This window comes from Rhamphochromis sp. 'chilingali' (genome assembly GCF_963969265.1).
Source record: "Rhamphochromis sp. 'chilingali' genome assembly, chromosome: 14".
In the NCBI taxonomy this organism is placed as follows: Eukaryota; Metazoa; Chordata; class Actinopteri; order Cichliformes; family Cichlidae; genus Rhamphochromis; species Rhamphochromis sp. 'chilingali'.
In genome coordinates, this window is record NC_137941.1 from 32626145 (window position 1) to 32645759 (window position 19615).

The 19615-nt window shown below is 41.3% G+C and overlaps 1 protein-coding gene across 3 annotated transcripts in view; it reads left to right on the forward strand.

Moving 5' to 3' along the window:
• sema5ba (sema domain, seven thrombospondin repeats (type 1 and type 1-like), transmembrane domain (TM) and short cytoplasmic domain, (semaphorin) 5Ba) overlaps nucleotides 1-19615 on the forward strand; it is a 202201-nt gene that overhangs the window by 24958 nt on the left and 157628 nt on the right. For 2 of the 3 annotated variants that reach the window (XR_013974011.1, XM_080902212.1), the window contains exon 2: nucleotides 15095-15161. The exons of the other annotated variant lie outside the window; for it this stretch is intronic. The gene's annotated coding sequence lies outside the window, so the exon portion shown is untranslated. The remainder of the gene's footprint in view (nucleotides 1-15094; nucleotides 15162-19615) is intronic. 3 annotated transcript variants of the gene reach the window in all.

A 19615-nucleotide genomic window follows, 5' to 3' on the forward strand; every position in this document is an offset into this window, starting at 1 on the left:
AACATTCAGTTTATGATCAAAACCCTTCTATTGCCACTTTAATAACAAGTTGTGTTTGTTTTTAGATTTCAATGTTTTCAGGCACTTTTGAATGACTTTATACCCCGCGTGTCCCCAAGAACCAAGAATTGTTTTGCAGCAGCCTCCTAGATGCCATAAAGTGAAATGAAGCAGAAATTGAATAAGGGTGGTTTTAAAGTTGTTGGAGGCAACACTGGCCTCATTCATGCCAGATTGTATCCCAGCAAACTTTGATCCGCTGCTTTGAGAGGCTTGACAGAAGAGGGATGCTTAGATCACAACTTTGATTGCTTCACAGAGTTCTGCTTGGAAATGTTCTTTCTTTGCCCGCCTGATGAAACCTGAATTAATAATGTATCACTTGCAAACTACCTTGTGTTGACTCGTGCAGGTTGTGCAGAGGGCACCTTAAGTTTGTTTAAAGTGTTGTCAGGAGTAAGTTATGTTGTGTTAGCTCAAACATTTTGTTAGAGTGGACTGGGAATCAGTTGGAAGCAGGCTTTCAAAACGCACACGACACCCACGCCTATGCACACTCAGACGGTGTAACACGCTTTAGTGCTTCCTTTTATTCCCCCCCCTCGGGCAGAGCTCTCTTTGAACCCAAATTAATAGCCTTCTTTACTGTATCACATATAATTTGAACCTGTCTCTCCGTTCTGCAACTCAATCTTAATTGCTAAGTACCTCCATTTCAAGAGTTGTTAAGCAAACTGCGTGTATGACGGATGAGTCTGTGGCAGTAAACACCAAATTACTTCATCAAACACTCTTTCTGTCTTCCTGGTGCCTTTCAAAAAGTCAGAAACTCTTTGCTGTCGTCCCAGGAGAAGAATTCGATAACAGACAGGGGCATTGGTTACCTGCCACTTTCCTTTTTCTTTAGTTATATCCTCACAGCTCGATGATGAATGGGGGTTTCATTTCTGCACTTTAAAAGATGGATCGGGAGCTTGATTTCTCAGCCCTTTGCATGTTAAACGGTTTAATTCGTGCTCTCTTCCACCCCTCCTTTTCACACTTTCCACATTTATCTCTGTCGTTTGTTCTCCCCTGTTTACTGTGTATCATCCTTTTTAATCACAAACTTGCTTTTTAATTCCTGACCATGTCCTATTTTCCTGCCTGTCCGCTATGCCGTTGCTTTTCATTCCTTGCTTGATGTCTCTCTTTTACCAATTTTCTCCTTTTCACTAAGCCACTTTCATTTTTTTTTTTTTTTGGCCCTTTCACTCTCTGCTCCAGGTGGGATTTCCATTGATTAAAACCAGACGTACCCTGCACTTTTGTGTCCAACTGACCAAGCCCAGCTCACTAAGACGAATCACCTGCAGTCCTTTTCTATCAGTCTGCACTCCTTCCACATCCATCCCTGACTCTCGTGGCTGCCGGCTCTAAAATGAAACGAGCCCCAGACTGATTGCGTTTAGGTTAAGGAAACAATAAGCCGTTTTAGTGTGTTTGTGTGGGTATATAAGGGTTTAGTCAATAAAACCATTGGTGCTTGAGGGCCTCTCAGCTTGGATCAGTGTTTTTTGCTTAAATCTCCCCCCAAAATGCGTAAAATCAGTCTTCTCTGTATGAAATATTGAGACGCTGTAAGTTTGAAAGGTTTGGTCCTTCGAGTATGGCAGCCGTAGTCTATAGTGGCCCTGAGTGCTTGATGGACTGAAACTTGAGAAGAATACCCAGGCAAATAGATAAAATAAAAGGAAACTACAAAAAAAGTCTTGAAAATTTTGAGCAGCATTCAGAAAAAAGCTACAAAGTAAGGGAGACTCCAAATACTGAAACGCTGTTAATAGCACAGACTGCAACAGAGATGATATATAGGTCACTGAAAAGTAACCGTAAAAGTAACTACTCTGTTAAACCTTCTGAACGCGTTGTTTAGATGGTTGTTGCACAGATCTGATGCTCATCCTGCAGCAGTTGTGTTTTTCTTACATTGCAGAATTTGTCCCACGATGTAATATATGTGATGTCAGATTGGCAAAGATGCTTTCTCACTTTTTGTCTCTATGAGGGCAATTAATTCAAGCACACTGTAGTGTAAATATGTCATCCAGCACGCTCACCTGTATAAACCAAACTTTCTTTCCAGAGCTATGCTACTTTCAGTTGGCTAGAATGAGACTGCGATAGCTTTGCTAACATACGGATCGACAACATAGACCATGTGACCATAGTGGAGGGTGACTCTGGGTTGCCTAGACCTTGAGTTGAAATCTAACACAAAGGAGCACGCAACAAACACGATGCACCTTTGAAACCTACACAATGCTACTGTTAGAAAAAGCCTACCCTCTCATCAAAAATACAAAAATGTACCACTTTTCGCCTGTTGTAGTTTTTAGTTGTTTGGAAAGCATCCCTCAGTGACACTGAGGGAGATGTTAATGCTATAAACACGTTGATTTTACAAACAGCAGCATGCTTCCAGCTATGAAGAACAGTTTGGGGAACCTTTTCTATTTGAATGCACACAGAACAATTAAATGTTACCCCCACTCGGTGTCTCACTCATATTGATTAAAACACCTCGATCAGAAATAAGGCCAACCTCTGCCTATTCATGTATATAGATGTGGAAAAGTTTCAGTCATCCAAGAGCATACTGGCTGATGAACACCCAGCTCAGCCCCGTCTCACATAGTCACACGTAAGATTTGACTTCAAAGCATTCAACATCACATCATTAGGATTAAGTGGACTACAAGCTCCTGTAGGCCTTGTCACCTGACAGCCCATCACGGCTGAACGGAAGAAAATCCCAGCAACCATCCAGGTCCTAAGATCATGTGATAAGACTGTGAAATCAGGAGGTTAATGTATTTTTTCTCTCTCCATTTGGCCCTAATTTTTGCACGTCTACAAACCTTTGAGTGTAGAAAGCAACCCTTCTGAGTCACAAGACTCACGGGTTGAATAATAGGGTCACCTGCCATGCCATGCCATGCCAGGGTTAATTCTAATTCTCCATACATTACCACAAGAGTTTTTGCTCTCACATTATGAGTTGGGACTGTGTTTTAGTGCTGCAGGCTGAAAACCGCGTTAGCTTAATGCACATAATACATTAGGCTGATGGGGACATTTCGCTCAGTTTTCTGTTCATAATTTACATAGTGGAGGGGATAAAAGCGTATGAGCTGCACCAGCTTCAGCAGTAGAAAAAGCCAACTGATTGCCATGGTACGGCTTATGCCATCTATGTTTTAATTTGCTGTGATGCGGCTGAATACTGCAGAGAATCTAGTTTTAGTTCTGTGTAAGACTTCTAGCAGCATGTCCTCCCCAAAGGTGCGCTTTTCTCTGGATTTGTGTGGTGCTGCAATGCTGGAATTCCCCTCTCCCTTCTCCTTTTGTTTCCTCCTCCTCATCACCCACACTCTTTCTTTCTTTCCTTCTTTCTTCCTCAGTCGGGGTGATACTCACTGCTGCTCTGCTCAGCTCTGCTCACTTTTTCCCTTGATGGCATCTGACCAACAGGGAAAAGCCAGAGAGTTATTCTTTCTATTTCTTCTAAAAATTGGACTCCTTTGGCTTAATAAATAATTCCTCACCCCACTTCTTCGGTTCTTTATCCTCAAGGCTCTATGCTGCAAAAGTTTAGTAAATATGCCTGTGAATGGCAGGTGCAAATGGCTTTCCTCTCCTTTCAGTGCCACATATAGAGCCTCCTAAGAGAGAAGTAACCACTTCAGGTCTGTATGATATAATAAGTTCTGTCTTCCCGTGTTTTTGAGTACAGCTGCTCTCCACCCACAAAGTTGGGGGGTGGAGTGGGGTGGGGGGCATAGCTAGATTTTTTTTTGCTGCATATTTTAATGATGCAGCTCTTGTCAGAGTTTTTCCTCTCTTGAGCTGTAAGGTGGAGAAAAAGTTAGAAAACAGATATCAAGTGTTTTGGATAATGAGGGACAAAGGGTTTCGGTTCATGCTTTTGGGGATATTCTCACCAAGGTTCATTAGAAAATTCAAGTTTCAGGATTAGAGAGGGGGAGAACATGCTGTACAATGTGAGGCGGTCAACGCTGACTCCCGTTTGACTGTACATAAAAGACAGTTTAGCAAGGAAGCATTTTGTATCTTTAGGTATTTCTGATTCAAATCATCATCAGTATGTATGAAGGAGGTCAGGAGTGAAGTGTGACACGGAGTGTCTGCAGCGGTCTTTGAAACACGGTGGAGGATCTGTCATAGTTTGAGGCTGAATTTCAGCAGGTGGTGAAATTTTGTCACCCATCCATCCATTCTTGTCCACTTATCCTTTTCAGGGTCAGGGGTGTGGGCTGGAGTCCAGCTGTCTTAGGGCGAGAGGCAGGGTACACCCTAACCAGGCCGCCAGTCTGTCACAGGGCTAACACATTGAAACAAGCAACCATTCACACTCAGATTCACACCTGGGGAATTTTAGAAGCACCAATTAACCAACACCACTAACTGCATCTCTTTGGACTGTGGGAGGTAGCCAAGTACCCACGCAAAAACGGGAAAACCAGAGGTAGCCAACATCCAGCTTTGAATGTCCTTTAAGAAGCCTGGAGAACTTTTCCTGAATACTACTTAAAGAAATGACAAGAATGTTGTGCTGTGAGTTCAGGCTGTGTTGAAGGATGAAGGTGATCATACTAAATACTGAATATTGAAATCTTCAAATAAATAAATAACCAAGTCTTGAATTGCTTGGCCCAGCCTGAAGTCACTTCTAACTCGTGGAATCTTTCGGTATTTAAAAATGATTTTAACAAGCCCTGTGAGAGTAGGCCATGCTTTTCTAACACATCACTGCTGTGTTGTTAGGGAGAGATGACAGAAAATATTCTCTGTTTCTTTCTGTAGCACAGACGGTGCTTCCCAGTAAGCACACTCAACAGACAAAAGCCAAGTTTGATTTTTGGCCTTTGGGAGAATCGTTTCATCACGATGGTATAATGTGCCACTGACGATGTTTGTCATGTCAATGAGAGAACGATTCAAAGATTTTGTTTTAATGTCAAAAACGCTAAATGTAGAAAACAGGAAGATGTACAGTAGTGTTAGCACAAGATATAAACAATATAAATTATGAAATAGAGCAGCTTGTACAACAAACAAAGGAGTAAAGGGCCAACAGCAGCAGCAGCAACCAGCTAAAAGCTATATATATCATGAGTCTTACCTTTTTTCTACCTTTCTGTGGAAAGAGTAAAAAGATATCAAGAGACTGAGGCTCGATTAGCAAATGCGAAACCTGAGGAAAAAAGGAAATGGCAAATGAAACTTTGCTAGATTAATGACTGAACAAGAAAAAAATAACAGTCAGAAATGAAAACAGCTTTGGCCTTTTAAACAAAATAAAATAAACTAAGCCATTGAGCATACAGGTCAACGTTATAAATGGGGCGGGGCTTTATGGAACATGATGACATGTGAGGCACAAACACAGCCGAGCTGCCTGCTGTCAGAGCACACATGCCTCTGTGTCTCCTCGTCTGGAGTGGTGCTGTATATGAAACTGTGTAAGATTAGGTGTTTGTAATTGGTTTACAAAGCCCGCTGTAATACGTGTTCACCGGCTCTCTTTGAAATCAAGTTTCTGCTTCATAATAAATGTATCCGCAGTATATTTGATTCTGTTCATCTGCGTCTCCTGCACGAGGGCAAACCTGGTCTCATCATCATTTTTGCAACAATCTTCTGATTTGAATGACGGCATGATGCCAAAACAAGCAATACAACCGTCACAGCTTGATTCACATATTTTGACATTCCTTTTATTGAGCTGAGCCCAATTCAAACTAGGAAGAAGAAGGCGAAGAAACAGGCAAAAACACAATTCTCTCAGATGAAATCACCAGAATTGTTATTCTCAGTGAGGGCCTGTCACTCGTTGTTAGAAGCTAATTTAAAAAAAAAAAGCTCATAAATATGCTCGAAAACAGGACAGATGCTCTGTTAGGTGGAAAAACATGTTTCTTTTATTTTACCTAAAGGGGAAATAAAGAATGAACGAGAGGATAAAAGACAAAATATAAGACTTGTTATACCACACACCAACTTGGAGTGTAACTGACTGTGTGAATGCACTCCCCGTCCCGCGCAATTGTTGTGTTTTACCTCGGATGTTTTAATAACCAAAGAGTTTTCTCCAGGAAACGTGAGGATTAGAGTATTTTTAACAACATCACTTCATTGATGTTCAGCTCAGTTTTGTCTCCCATTCTCCACCTTGTGGACACACCTGTCTGTACCATTGTGCTGAAGAAAATGCACTTTGAATGTTGGCACCAACGTCAGCCATTCATTTAGAACCACAATAAAGAGTCACATCGTGTTTGCTCTTTGTGTACTCAGAGGCAGGGTGAGCTAGACCCACTGCTGCAACAGACAAGGGTTAATTTTTTTCTTCTTCGCGTCACTCTCACCTCTCATGTGCATCACATGCTTTGCATGCTTGTGCGGTCACATGGATCCAGATCTCGTTCTGCCGGCTCAGTGAGACCGCTGAGGCCATTTGGCTGCTGCACAGTTCGGACGTGCGGATCAATAATCAGCTCGATAAGTATCATTTCGGAGTGAAGCTGAGGTCGCTGCTTTCGCCTGCCTGCTGACAGTTCTTTTCCCCCCTGCTGCGAACTCCGCTCTGTGCCATCACAACAAAATTTATTTGGAATGACTCGAGTTCGCTTAGAGAAACAGAAATTTGAGCGGCCTCTCCCACAAAACGAGCGCCGTGGCAAACAGAAGCAGAAAAAGAAGGTGGGGAGGAGAGCACATGTAAGTGCACACATTTAGAAACTGTGCCATCACGCACAAACAGCTTGGAGAGTGAACGTATTTACTCGAGTGGGAGACTAATCAGCAGTACTGGGATCACGGTTAAGACCAGCATTTATCCCAAAGCAAACACCTGGTCCAGAGGAGCACACGCACTCACTGAAGTTGTTCACTCAGACACCACACAGCATTTCTTTGTTGCATCCTGAGCCATCACTCAATTCCAAATGTGCCTCTGTGGCTTAAATGTTTTTCATGTGTTTAATTAAACCCAGCATTGTAAAATTATAACAATTATTTAGTCCTGTTAGGACTACAACTGTATAAGGCCAATGAATGTGGAGGAAATATTTAAAGAAAATTATGCTTCTGATTTTAAAAAAGAAGCGTAATTTAGGGGTTTTTTGGTCGTGGATGCAATCAGAAAGTTTGAGAATCCCCGTGGCTCACCTGGCTGGGCATGGGACCAGTGTCTCAAAGGCCGAGGGGGTGTGTGTTCACGTCTGACCCAGGTTGTTTTCCTATATGTCATTCCCCTTTGCTCCTACCCCTAACTTCCTGTCTACACTCTTCACTGCTGTTAAAATCGTTTTTAAAATTGTGGAAAAGTCATTTAACTCTTTCCCTCATAAAGACTACAGTTTCGGACCTCCCCTGTACCTTTAATGATGAGCTCAGATGCCACTTTATATGCAAATAAAGACATAGTTTGACCATTAGAATAGCCTTTGTGTTTTTCCATGGGTAGCTGCACAGCTCATTCATTTCTATTCTATAAGCAGACCTGAAATATGAGAGAAACCACTCAGTTCAGAACAGAGCTCCAAGAGTTACACCTAGTAGGCTTGCAAGGGGGTAACGAGAGAAAGAAATATTTAAAAACACAAGCAGCGACAACAAAAGAGCATTTTTAAAAGTATTTCTATTAGTTGTACTGACCATGTTAACTCTGACACAGCTGGACTGGAGTCTTCTGAGGGGGCAGTGGCACTACGCTAAAATATTTTGCGCAAATTGGCTCAGCTGTATCCACAGCACTGGAAGATCAATACATCCTAGGCTTAATAAAAGCTGCAAAAGGAGCTTCATCACAACACAGAATTGGCTAAATAACCAATACAAGACTCCAATCAGCTAAAGCACTATCAGACAGAGACTCTAGTAGTGGTCTAAGAGGATGAGCGGCTTCTGTAAAGCACTTGTAAAGAGAGGAAAATGAGGCAAAATACTTGGTGCAGGTGAAATTTTAACAGTATTTCACAGCGGATGATGATATGCAGCAAGAGAAATTCGACAGAGGATGTCATCGCAGTCGATCAAACCAAAAGCGAAACATGATGGCGGGAATATGCAAATGTGGTTGTAGGGCTGTCACAATATATTACGTCTAATATCTGATTATCATGGCCCAAGGAGGTCAAGGAGAAGCAGCACTCCATCAGCGATGCACGACATTCTCGTCTTTGCATCTTTGTGCAGAAGGAATCGTGCAGCAGCAGGATAATGAGCCCAAACTCACCTCACCAAAAAACTACTTAAAGACCAAAGAAAACCGAGGAGTGCTGATTGTCACCTGACCTCAGCCCGATTGAATATTTATGGAGGAACTTGAAGACTGAGAAGGGCCAGCTTGAGAGCTTACCGTCATTAAAGGGGTTACGTAAAAACGATAAGATATTTATGCCTCCCCCCTCCTCCTCAAATTGTAAGGCTGACATCATGCGAGCGCAAAATGGAGAGATCTTCACGAGTAAGCTTCACGAGGACTCGGTTGTATGGACGGGAAAACAAGTGCAAATTATATTCAAATAGAAACAAGTAGATTTAAGAAAAAAATAAAGAAAAAGACAGAAATACGGTTTTAAAAAATGCTGTTTTAAAAAATGCTTTTTAAAAAAATGCTGTTTTTAAAAAATGCTGTTTTAAAAAATGCTGTTTTTAAAAAATGCTGTTTTAAAAAACGCTGTTTTTAAAAAATGCTTTTTAAAAAAATGCTGTTTTTAAAAAATGCTGTTTTAAAAAATGCTTCTACGGTTAAACTGATCCCATACGAGTGACCTTTAGAATTATTACAGCAGTCTAAAATGATGGCATCAATTTACAGGATTAGTGGAAGTCCTGTCAACAAAGCAAATGCATGTAAGTGTAAATGTTGCCCTGTTAGCAGCTACTATTTAATTGGCTTTAACTTGAGACTATAAGCTTGTTAGCCCAGGGTCTCCCCTTTATGTAACCTTCAACCTAAGTTGAATGCCATTATTAAAGCAGATTAATCACCTTTCGAAACCTGTGGAAATACTATCATTAGCTGCATTTAGTTGAGCTGGTGAGCCATACACAATGGCAGGAGCTGGCATCGATAAATCGTAAATACAGCTGTAGATGTTAACTGCAGCAGCGAGCATGTCAAAGTGATGGAAAGGGGAAGATTTTGGGGTAAATTTTTAAAGGGATTTAAAAAATAAATAATAAAATCGTAGCAGTAATAATGTCACCTTCTCTCTCTTTTTTTTAAATGATGAAAGCTTGTTGCAGAGACATCATTAACATTCAGTGTTTGGACTCAGCGGCGGAAGAGCACTCTGCACGTGGTGATGTCACATCTCTGAGGATTGTTGAATTTAAATAGCATAGTTAGCTCCCCATCATTTCTCTAAGCCGTTTGGTCAGCTGTGCAGCTTTAAAACTAACACTGATGTATTAGCAGCCCAAAGCGTCTTTAATGGAGGTGCCACTTAATTACTACAGAGACCCACTTGAGCTTACTGAGCAATCAGAAACACATACGCATTGCTCAAAATCTGAAATTGCTTTTTCACCAAGACGTCGAGTGCAGGAACACATTTTTACATGCAAGAACATACACGGCACGGAGGCCTGGATCAGGACGGCTACCCTTAGTTTTATTCCCCCCTCTGGTCTTTACATTTAGTCCTCAATTCATTTGCCGCTGTAACCTTTTGTCGCCACTCTCGCGGTAACGGAGGCGACCTCTCTGCTCACCTAGCGCTGTTGTCTCTGAGAGCAGGGAGGGTGAGGTCAGAGGTTAAGACGTATATAAACAGGTGTCAGATGTGATGATGAAAAGCCGAGGATATGTGAAACTGCGCTGGAAACTCAGCCAGTGGGCTGCGAGGACACAGGAGGACGGTGCATAATAACGAGGGTAATAGATGACTTTGCCCGTCAGCGTGATGCCATGGTTTCAGGTTGTGCAAATTAAACCGTCTTGTATGTAAGGCTCGACCTTTCGGATAGCAGCTCTGTGTGTGTGCGTGTGTGTGTGTGTGTGTGTGTGTGTGTGTGTGTGTGTGTGTGTGTGTGTGTGTGTGTGTGTGTATGTGTGTATGTGTGTTCTGGTTCCCAGTCTCTTGGATGTGGTAGATTATTAGCCTTACTGCCCCTGTCTCCCTTCCTTCTCTCGTTCTCTTCCCTCCGTGTCCTGTTGATTAGGTTTATTATTTTATTTACATAAAATACATAAAATGAAAATGAATTCATTTTGTGTTTATTTATCACTTTTAGTTATTAGTGGGAAAGATTCCTACATGTTGTTCTGATAGTAAAAACCTCTGAGACAAATCAGTCATTTACTTCTCACAATTAAGTAATTAAGCCTTGTTTTTGGAAATGCCATTAATTTTAATACAAAGAAGAGAAGACATACACTCACTGGACACTTTATTAGGTACACTTTGCTACTACTGGGTTTGTAACCTCACTGTAAAGAACCCTGTTTATGATGATCTGAGCTTTGTAGTTCTTTGACTTACTGCTTCCTTCCTATCAGCTCAAAGCAGTCTGGCCATTGTCTTATGACCTCTGGCATCAACAAGGCATTTTCACCCAGAGAAACAGAGATAGAGATGGTTGTGTGGGACAAATCACAGTAGATCAGCAGTTTCTGAAATACTTAGAGCAGCCTCTCTGGCACCAGCAAGCACACAGTCATTTAAATCACCTTTCTCCCCCATTCTGATGCTCACCACATCTATGTAAATGCCTACCATACCGCCATGTGATTGGCTGATTATATATTTCAGTTAAAGTTAAAGGCTGCTTCCTTTTTGCTCTGTTATGCGAATAGGCAGACAAGAACAGTGTATTTCAACCAGTCTGTTAGTTGATAACCACATTAGTGTGAAGTTTAATGACACACAGCTGAAGTGATGCTTTTGAGAAATGTGCATTTTTTCCCACACAGCTAATCATAATTGAGGCGCGTCATCCTGCTGTGTTGACACATTATTGTTTGCTGATGTAAACAAAACAAGGCAAGCAAACCCAAACACCATACAACACTCCAACTAAATTGCAATCTATGGTTTGTCTCTGTGTGAGGTCAGGTTAAAACAATCTGTCTACACTTTTGTTACCATTCGAAATGAACATTATGCCTTTAAAATCAGATTTTTTAAAAATATTTTCATAAACTGGCATGGTTTATGGCTCCTGCCTTGCCCATGAGCACTGCTGCAGCCTGAGTCACCCTGGGAATGCCAGTTGCACGCCACCTCTGCTTGTTTTGCGCTGTCAAGAATAGCACGCACTTCGGTAGAGAGCAGCAGCGAAATGACATGACTCACAAAAGTCACCGACGCTCAGTTAATTATGCGAGATTCATGATCTTTTGAGTGCACAGCCAGCGACTGAACAACACGCCAATTTGCATATTTTTCTGGAAATTTTCAACATTTCACAGAAGCAGAACTAATGTGACAGGACTCTAACTGAAGGCTGCACTTGAGTGTGCACGATCAGCTGTTAAAAACTGAGATCGATTAGATTAGTCGACACGTATAGATCAAACACTTCGCTACCTGCTCCGTTGCTCACAAACATTACAACAAACTTTAAGTCAGTTTGAATTTAAAAAAAAATTAAAGGGCTGGTGTCAGTTTTCAAACGATTTTTAGGGGAAAAAAGTTGCAAGTTTGGTAAAAAGCACATTAATTGGTGGTAACGTCTAAAGATATGACAGTGGCTTTAAAGGTTTCCATGATTGTATAACAGAGTAATGAGAGCCTTTGAAGTGCCACTTTTCCCAGCTCATATCACGTAGTGTGTCCTCGTTGCAGTAACTGCTGGGATCTGCTGTGTTCGATTTGAACTTCATAAAAAAAAAGTTTGTTTAGCAACAGCAACCTAGTGATCTCAACTGGAAAGCTGCAGGCAGTAATTTGCTCCTAATTAGACACGTTTCCTTTAGTGCCTAAAGGGTGAATGTTGAACTGCACAAGTACAATGTGTGTATAAGTGTTTGTGCTCCTGTGCATTTCTGTGTGAGATAAACATCGAGAGTTGTTGAGCCGTGAACTCCTGCCGCTCTGTAACTTGCCTCTTCACCCGCTTCCCGCTAAGTCTTCATTAAACTGCCTGATTCAGTTGCCAGTAACTGGAGCTTAATTAGGAGAATTTGATTTTCGCTGCTGGGTCTCGTGGAGAATGTTGATAATCACTTCTTATGGACAGAAAATGAGTGAGATGCTCTGCGGTGGGCTGCAAAAGTTTCAGCTTGCAAAAAAAAAAAAAAAAGTTCCAGGTTGGAGACTGTGCCTCCAGTCTGCTTTGATTCATGCTGTTTTTGAAAGCTTTACTAGTTCTTCACATAAGTTCACAGGATGACCACCAAGAAGAAAGAGGACTTTCAAGGATTCAAGATAAGATTCAAATTAAGATGGACAGCATCTGTTGTAATTGCTCTGTATATATGTCTCTGTGTGTTTGTGCTGTATGTGTGGGTCTGAAACATCTAAACATTAGAGGTGAGCAGGTCAATCTAAATATCCATAGTGTCGATACCAACATTGATATTGGTATCAGGCCGATACTAGTGTGATGGGATTGATACTTTGTGTCTATCCCCTAAGTTCAGCACTAGCAGCAACTTTTTGCAAATGAAAAACTATTGCTCAAACATGCACTATGAAAAAATTCTGAACCTTTTTGTGTTGACTATCATGTTTATTTTGATTTCTAGCCTATAGCACATCTAAACAACCAATCTGACCCACAGTGTTTTAGCGGAAGGCACATTTACCTACCAGGTCTCCAACAAACACAGTTTCAAACTGCATGAAAAACTGAACGGTGTGTTTTGTTGTGTTAACTCATTATTGTGGAAAGTAAAAAATCGCAGTGATTTAGTGGTCATTAAAATGTGCAAATTGATGATGATTCAGCTCATAAATCATCGCACTGTGCTCTGCACTGCATAAGCTTTATAGGTTAAAAGTATCGGCATTAATATCAGCAGTACTGGCCCTGTATTCACTTGGCATTGAATATATACCAAAATTTGCAGTATTGCGCAGTATTACTAAAAATACTTTCAGGACTCCATCCATCCATTTTCCTCTGCTTAGCCAATTCAGGGTCCAAGCTGCCATAGGCTGAGAGCTTTCCGGGGTACAACCTGGAAAGGTCGCCAATCTGATGTTGGGCTAACACCGACAGACAATCATTCACACTCACATTCACATCTATGGGTAGTTTAGAACCACCAGTTAATCCTACCCCACTAACTGTATGTCTTTGGACCTTGGACAGCAGCGCTAACCACGCTGTCCTGCTTCTGCACTCATTTTTTATTATAATAAATTTCACGAATTGCTGCTGGTAGATATATCATGCATTTCAGTGTACATTCAATCCAATAGTGATAATAAGAAAATGTGATGTTTGCGATATTTCAGTTGGTGACGAGTTTCTCTGCGTCTCTCCGTGTGTTCTGTCAAAACATTTCAGAACAAAAGAAAAAAAACGGTGCCATTTTCATCCAAACCCGTTGCAATTTTTCAGTCTCGATGTTTTCTGACTGAGAGTGACGTCTTTATTGCTGCTATCAACAAAACTCTTGCTGGTTCTCTGTTTTTTTCACCTGATCTGCAGAAACGCCTCACGAGCACCACGATTGGTGAATCTGAAATGTCCCACGCTAAGATGAAGGTGCTCACACAGAGGTCTGGAGCCAAACGTTGGCCCTGATGTTACCTATTGTTATCTGTCTTACTTAAATCTCGGCTTTGCTGCTTGATTTGCACCGAGCCCAGTATCACATTCATGCCACTTGTGGTCAATAAAGCCATACTGAATCTGAGCAGGGTCATGCAATCCCAGATCCTGTCTGCACGACTTTCTTGTGTAGATGCGGGACATTGAAGTGTAAGAGTGTGTGTGTGTGTGTGTGTGTGTGTGTGTGTGTGTGTGTGTGTGTGTGTGTGTGTGTGTGTGTGAGAGAAAGTGAATAAGACTTTAGGTCACAGACTAAGCAGTTTATGAGAATTCTTCCTCCTCACTTGTTGCAGTGAATAAAGCCTGATCCCACACTGACAGTGGAGATTATGGGGAGTTTCTGTGTGTGTGAGCGGACACTTCCTGCTGCTCAGCCCTAAATTCTCGGCTTAGCTCCATGGAAAATCCTCTTTACTGTATTTTTCTACCTGTCTTTCTCACTCTTAAGTGTCTCAGCATCAAGCTGGAGAATGTGGTCGAAGAACTGGGTGCTTAATTAGCTGACTAAGAGTTTGATATGCACTTCATATTTATTATTACTATAAAACAAAGCCTTTTATTCTTTGGTTCCAACCTAAATGCCCTTTTAGTTAATTTCTGCATTTATGTGATAACATCCTATAAGATGTACAGTTAATAAATCATCATTAGTGAACTTTATCATTCCTCTTTGATTCATTTTTGCTCCTCTGTGTTGAAGTGAAAGAAACAGCAGCCATATCACGGCAGCTGACGACACAAGAGGGATCGCGAGTCTGAGCTGCTCCTTCAGGTTGCCTTAGAAACCAAACCAGGGCTATTTGTTCCAATTTGCTCTGTGGCACTGAGATCAAAAAGCTTGGAACCAAATGTGCTCTCTGTATATTAGCATCTGTGTTTGGTTCGACACAGTTTAGGCGTCTGTGTGCTGCATTTACATCTGTGTGTTCGTTTACAGTTGAGCCACATATTGGTTGTGTTGTTTGTGCGAGTCGAGTCAGGTTTAGGGCTTAATGTGCTTGAACTATACTGAACTTGGTGGTTTGTTATTGTCCAGTTAGGCCATCAGTTGTTACAAAGGCCTCTCGCAGGTCCCTCTTTCCCTTCAGCCCCCCGCCCCCCAAACCCCATTAAGGTTGGGGTTTAAAAAGCCGTTCCCGCTCCGCCTTCTCTCCTTCATTGAAAAGTTAGTGGTTTGTTTACGAGACCGCCAGCACTTCTTTGTGGTTCTGCGCTCTGCTTATGAGATGGAGGCGAGTAGCTAGTGAAACACTCACCCCTCCCCCTTCCTTCTCTGTCTCCTTTCCCCTTCTAACAGAATCAATTTGAAAAGGACAGACGGCCCTCACAGCCCCCTGTGCCTACACCCCAGTGATGCTTAGCTGGTGAGTACACTTTAATCTTTTTCATTTGGAGCCTCCGTGTCATTTTCATGCACTACTTTGACTGGTTTCTATATCCTTCTCTGAATTGCTGCTATGCAGTGGTGCAGCAAGTTAGTTGACTCTTTTTACTTTTATCCTCAATTTTTTTCCTGGGAAACAACAACATTTCTCTCTGGTCTTGTGGATGAAGGATAGCAATTACTCTTTTCCTCTCATTCTAACTTTATTTAAATGTCTTCCACTCCCCCCAAGACCAAAAAGAAGTCTCACTGGCCTTTGTGGTAAAAGTAAGGCAGTCTTTTTTGGTGAAAGTCCTTTATTCTGACTGATTGAAGTGATTTGAAAGGCAGTGGGGAGAGTTTTGCAGTAGAGGCGGAAGAGAGGAGGATAAGCAGAAGTGGTGGGGGCAGGTAGGGGTGGAGGGGTTTCATGCAGGCTGCTAACGGTCAAGGTTTACCTTTCCACCTCTCTTTGTCCCTCTATTTCTATCCATCTTGTTCAATCAATCAAACTATGATGCACAAGCCACGCATCAGTTATCTACAACTCGAATTGTTGTACTTAAAAATGAGTTAAAAACAGCACAATGCCAACAAAAAATAAAGACAAGGATAAAATAAGTGAGTGTCAAATTGATGCTGGATAGTCAAAAGTACTTTTTTCCATGTGAAAGCGAAGCACTCCGGTCGTCGACAGCCTTGTGCCTAATTGACACAGCACAGTGAAATTATTATACAGGTGACATGAGTGCATAATCATCTTTTGAAATCACCTTCACCAGAGCAGGCTGGGGCCATTCTCAGAGCTTTTACATGCCTTTTTTAATTCAGCTGTAGCAAGAGCAAGAAAGTTGGGTCATTATTCCGTCCATCAACACCTGACGCTTGAAAGTTTATCTTATGTAACGTTTTAAGATATTTCTACGGTGGGCCGGAGAGTTGCAACGTAACCAGCAAATAGACAAACCCTGCAAAAGCACACAAAAGGCAACGGAAGTAGGAAAAAACTCAGAAAGTACAACGGAAGTGTTATAGTGGTTTTTTTGGGTGGGGGTTGTTTTTGCATATAGAAACTGAAACACACGAATAAATGCACTGAGAGAAAACGAAGTGGAGATTCATCAGTGTTGTGAGGGAGAGAAATATGCAGTCAGAGTGTATTTTAATCACATGAGTCATGTAATACTAAACTTATATATTTGCTATTAGCTGCTCACTGTTAGCTTGTCACTTCTGGAGCTGTTCCTTCATGTTCTCGTCTCCCCCCAAAACACTTCCCTTGTGTTTTGTGTGAAGTGGTTTCTCTTTTTAAAAATGTTTCCTGGTGTTTTCTTAACTTGCTGTGCATTTAAACTGTCAGGGCCAGATTTAATCATCCGGCCAAACCGTGTCAGTAAGGCCCGTCACCATATTAGGTTTAGACATTAAACCCTATGACTGGATGAACTGTGGCGAAAATTAAGTAAAATGTTGGTTTTCTACTAGAAAAAATTAATTATACTGTTAAAAAAAAAAGAGTGAAGGGAAGTGTAGTGCAGCTTTTTGTGCAGTTATAGAAAGTAGTCTGTCCATAATTGCACAAAAATGTACACAAAGTACAACAGTTTTTTTCTAAATGTGTTATTAACGTGGCATTTTTAAATCTCATAGCTATGTTGGTGAGTACAGTTGGAATGTGATTGTCCCCTGAGGGAAGGTATCCAGATTACAAAAAAACTGAATAGTAGGCATGTTTGAAGCTAAGTTTTTAATATATGCAAGCTCTCCTGGAGTTTGGATGATCTGATATCGTCGTGTTGGTGTTGTTCCCAGATCATCATGAAAATGTTGTTCCAGGTTCAACATCGCAAGTGACCAATCACATTGTTGTGACGTTATTCTTTTGTGCGCCAAGCCATTTGGGCATTTATGAAATTCCAATGTTGAAAGGACAATATCAGTTCTGCTTACCGTTTATTAAAGCGTTAGGGTTAGGGTCAGGGTCCGTTGATCGGCGGACAGAGGCGGTTTCTCGCAGCTTAAGTACAGTTTTTGGTTTTACGGCGGTTTTTCCCAATGTCGCAAAAGTATGATGTCACAACATTCTGATTGGTCACTTGCAATGTTGATCCTCGAACAACATTTAGTATGATGATCTGGGAACAACACCAACACGACGATATCAGATCGTGCCTTGAGCATGTGCTAATGAACAGAGGTGGTGAGAAAACTGTTGGCCTACATGTTTTAAACACAATGGCATGCAGAGTGAGCTCAAACTTTCATTTAACTTGTCTCAAATACCTTCACACACACACACACACACACAAACACACATATTCACTGAAGCTGAACATGAGCCAGAGTGACATAAAAAAGTTTTTAGAAGGTCTTTTAGTCATTTATCAAATCTGTGAAAATGTGGAGGAGAGCAAAGTGAAGGAAACAACATCTAATAAAAATCTATCCCTATTTGTGAGATTGTTTTTTTTTGTTGCCTGGATATCATATTCTTTGCTGTCCCAGTGCTCATTCAGCTATGTAAACTAGATCCTATTGTTACGTAAACAGTTCAAAAAAACGCCTTGGATAACAGAAAGTCAAACTGAGGAGCTGAAAGTCAAATGTTTGGCATCCCCTCGGAGAAAATGACCTTGTTTACTGAGCGACTGAGCAAAAATGTTGTACTCCTAAAATCAGAATTTATGCATCATTGATTTTTTTATTTTATTCTCATAAAATATATAATAGGGTTATTTGTAATGTAGCAACTTTATTGACTTAACCTTGACTCAACTGGACGTATATATATATATATTAAAGCACTTTTCATTGCATTGCAAATCTAACCTTGCGTATTTGTTCACACTGCACAAAGTATTTAAATAGCTCTAACTTAATCAGAATTAGTGAAATATGAAGGCTGTTTGGATACTTTTTATTAAAACGTAAGCAAGTGATGCCACTCAATTTTTGCTTTCTGTGGCTTTATTCAGTCTCAAGTGTATCTATCATCTTGGTTTTGATTTCAAGCCCTTTTTATCTTCTGCCCAATTTCTCCTAAAATTAGTAGAGACTGCTCTTGCTCCAATCTCAACCACTTCTTTCTCTGTATTTAATATCCCTGAAGGCCATCCCTGGAATTTGCTTATTTTCTATTGCTCCACTCCCCTTGCTCAGCACATGCATTCAGCTCACTTTCTCTATTCAATTCAATTTGTGGCCTAAATATCTCCCCCTAATATGTGTCAATGGAGTAGAGTAGCAGTGCTCCCTCTCTGGCTGCTTTGAAGAAGCTCCACTGCGTTTGTCTTGGTTCTCTCTGCCCCTCTGGGAGGAGATCAGGGGCTCCAATCGTGGTTGGCATGATGTCTCCTCCAGCCCCGCTGTTGTTTGCTGATATTTAGTTCAGGATAACAATAAGCCGGAAGAAAACAAGCTCCTTTCAGGCCAATAAGAGATGGAAGGGCTGGACTGAGAGGGAGAGAGAGGCCTAGAAAAAAAATGGGGGTGGGAAGACATGGGTCTCATCCCTGGACGGGGATGCTCTTTAAAGTATTCTGTTTGTGGCCCCCAGGGCCGAATTAAGGGAGCGTCATTATCCCTGGCAAATTACCACGCTGCCTTTGTGGTCCAGCCATGGTACATTAGGGTGCCTTAAAACGTGGCTGAGCTGTGCCTATTCAGTTTGCGAAAGTGGGGCCACTGGCAGATCCTTGGCCTGACTCACAGAGGAGGCATTCACGCCCTATCGGGGGGATGGTGACAGCAATGATGGTGATGGAGAGGTTCTCTTGAGATGAGTAAAGAATCTCTCGGGCCAAGGCTGATGTGTGATCTTCAATCACGTGCCAGCTGATGATGTAATCATTTGGCTTCATCGAGGGTTTGAGCCGCTGAGCAAATCCGGGCCCTGACTGAGACATTCCTGAAGATTTCCACGGCAGTAGCAGGAATTAAATTAGATCCAGTCTTTTAGTGGAATAATAATAATTATAATGATAATACGTTTTTTTGCTGTTAGATTAAGATAAACTTTCATATTCCTGCTTTATTATTATTATTTCTTTATAATAAAATATTTTTTTGTCAGGATTTGATTAAATATTAATCAGCCTTTGACCTTTTTTCCGCCAAATTTCAGTAGTTAGCTTAAAAATATAAGAGTTGTGGTTTTGCTTTAAGGTGTACAGTTATCAACAAGTACAAAGAAGAAGAAATGGCTGTGGATGTTTTACTTGGTCAGTGCTTTCATGTTTCAAGAGGCAGTTAAGATAACTGAAAAATTCCAGTGTCTTGTATCCAACGCTGAAAGTGAGCAGGAGGGGCTGATTTCAGAAGAAATGTCAGATCCTTTGAGCCTGTGCGAAGGATTTCAGTAGTTGCAGAGTGTCTGCAACAAATAAATGTCTCTGAGTTCTGTATGGCATCCACTACAAGCTGTGAAGGAAGCTGTTTTTTTCTACATACACTTTT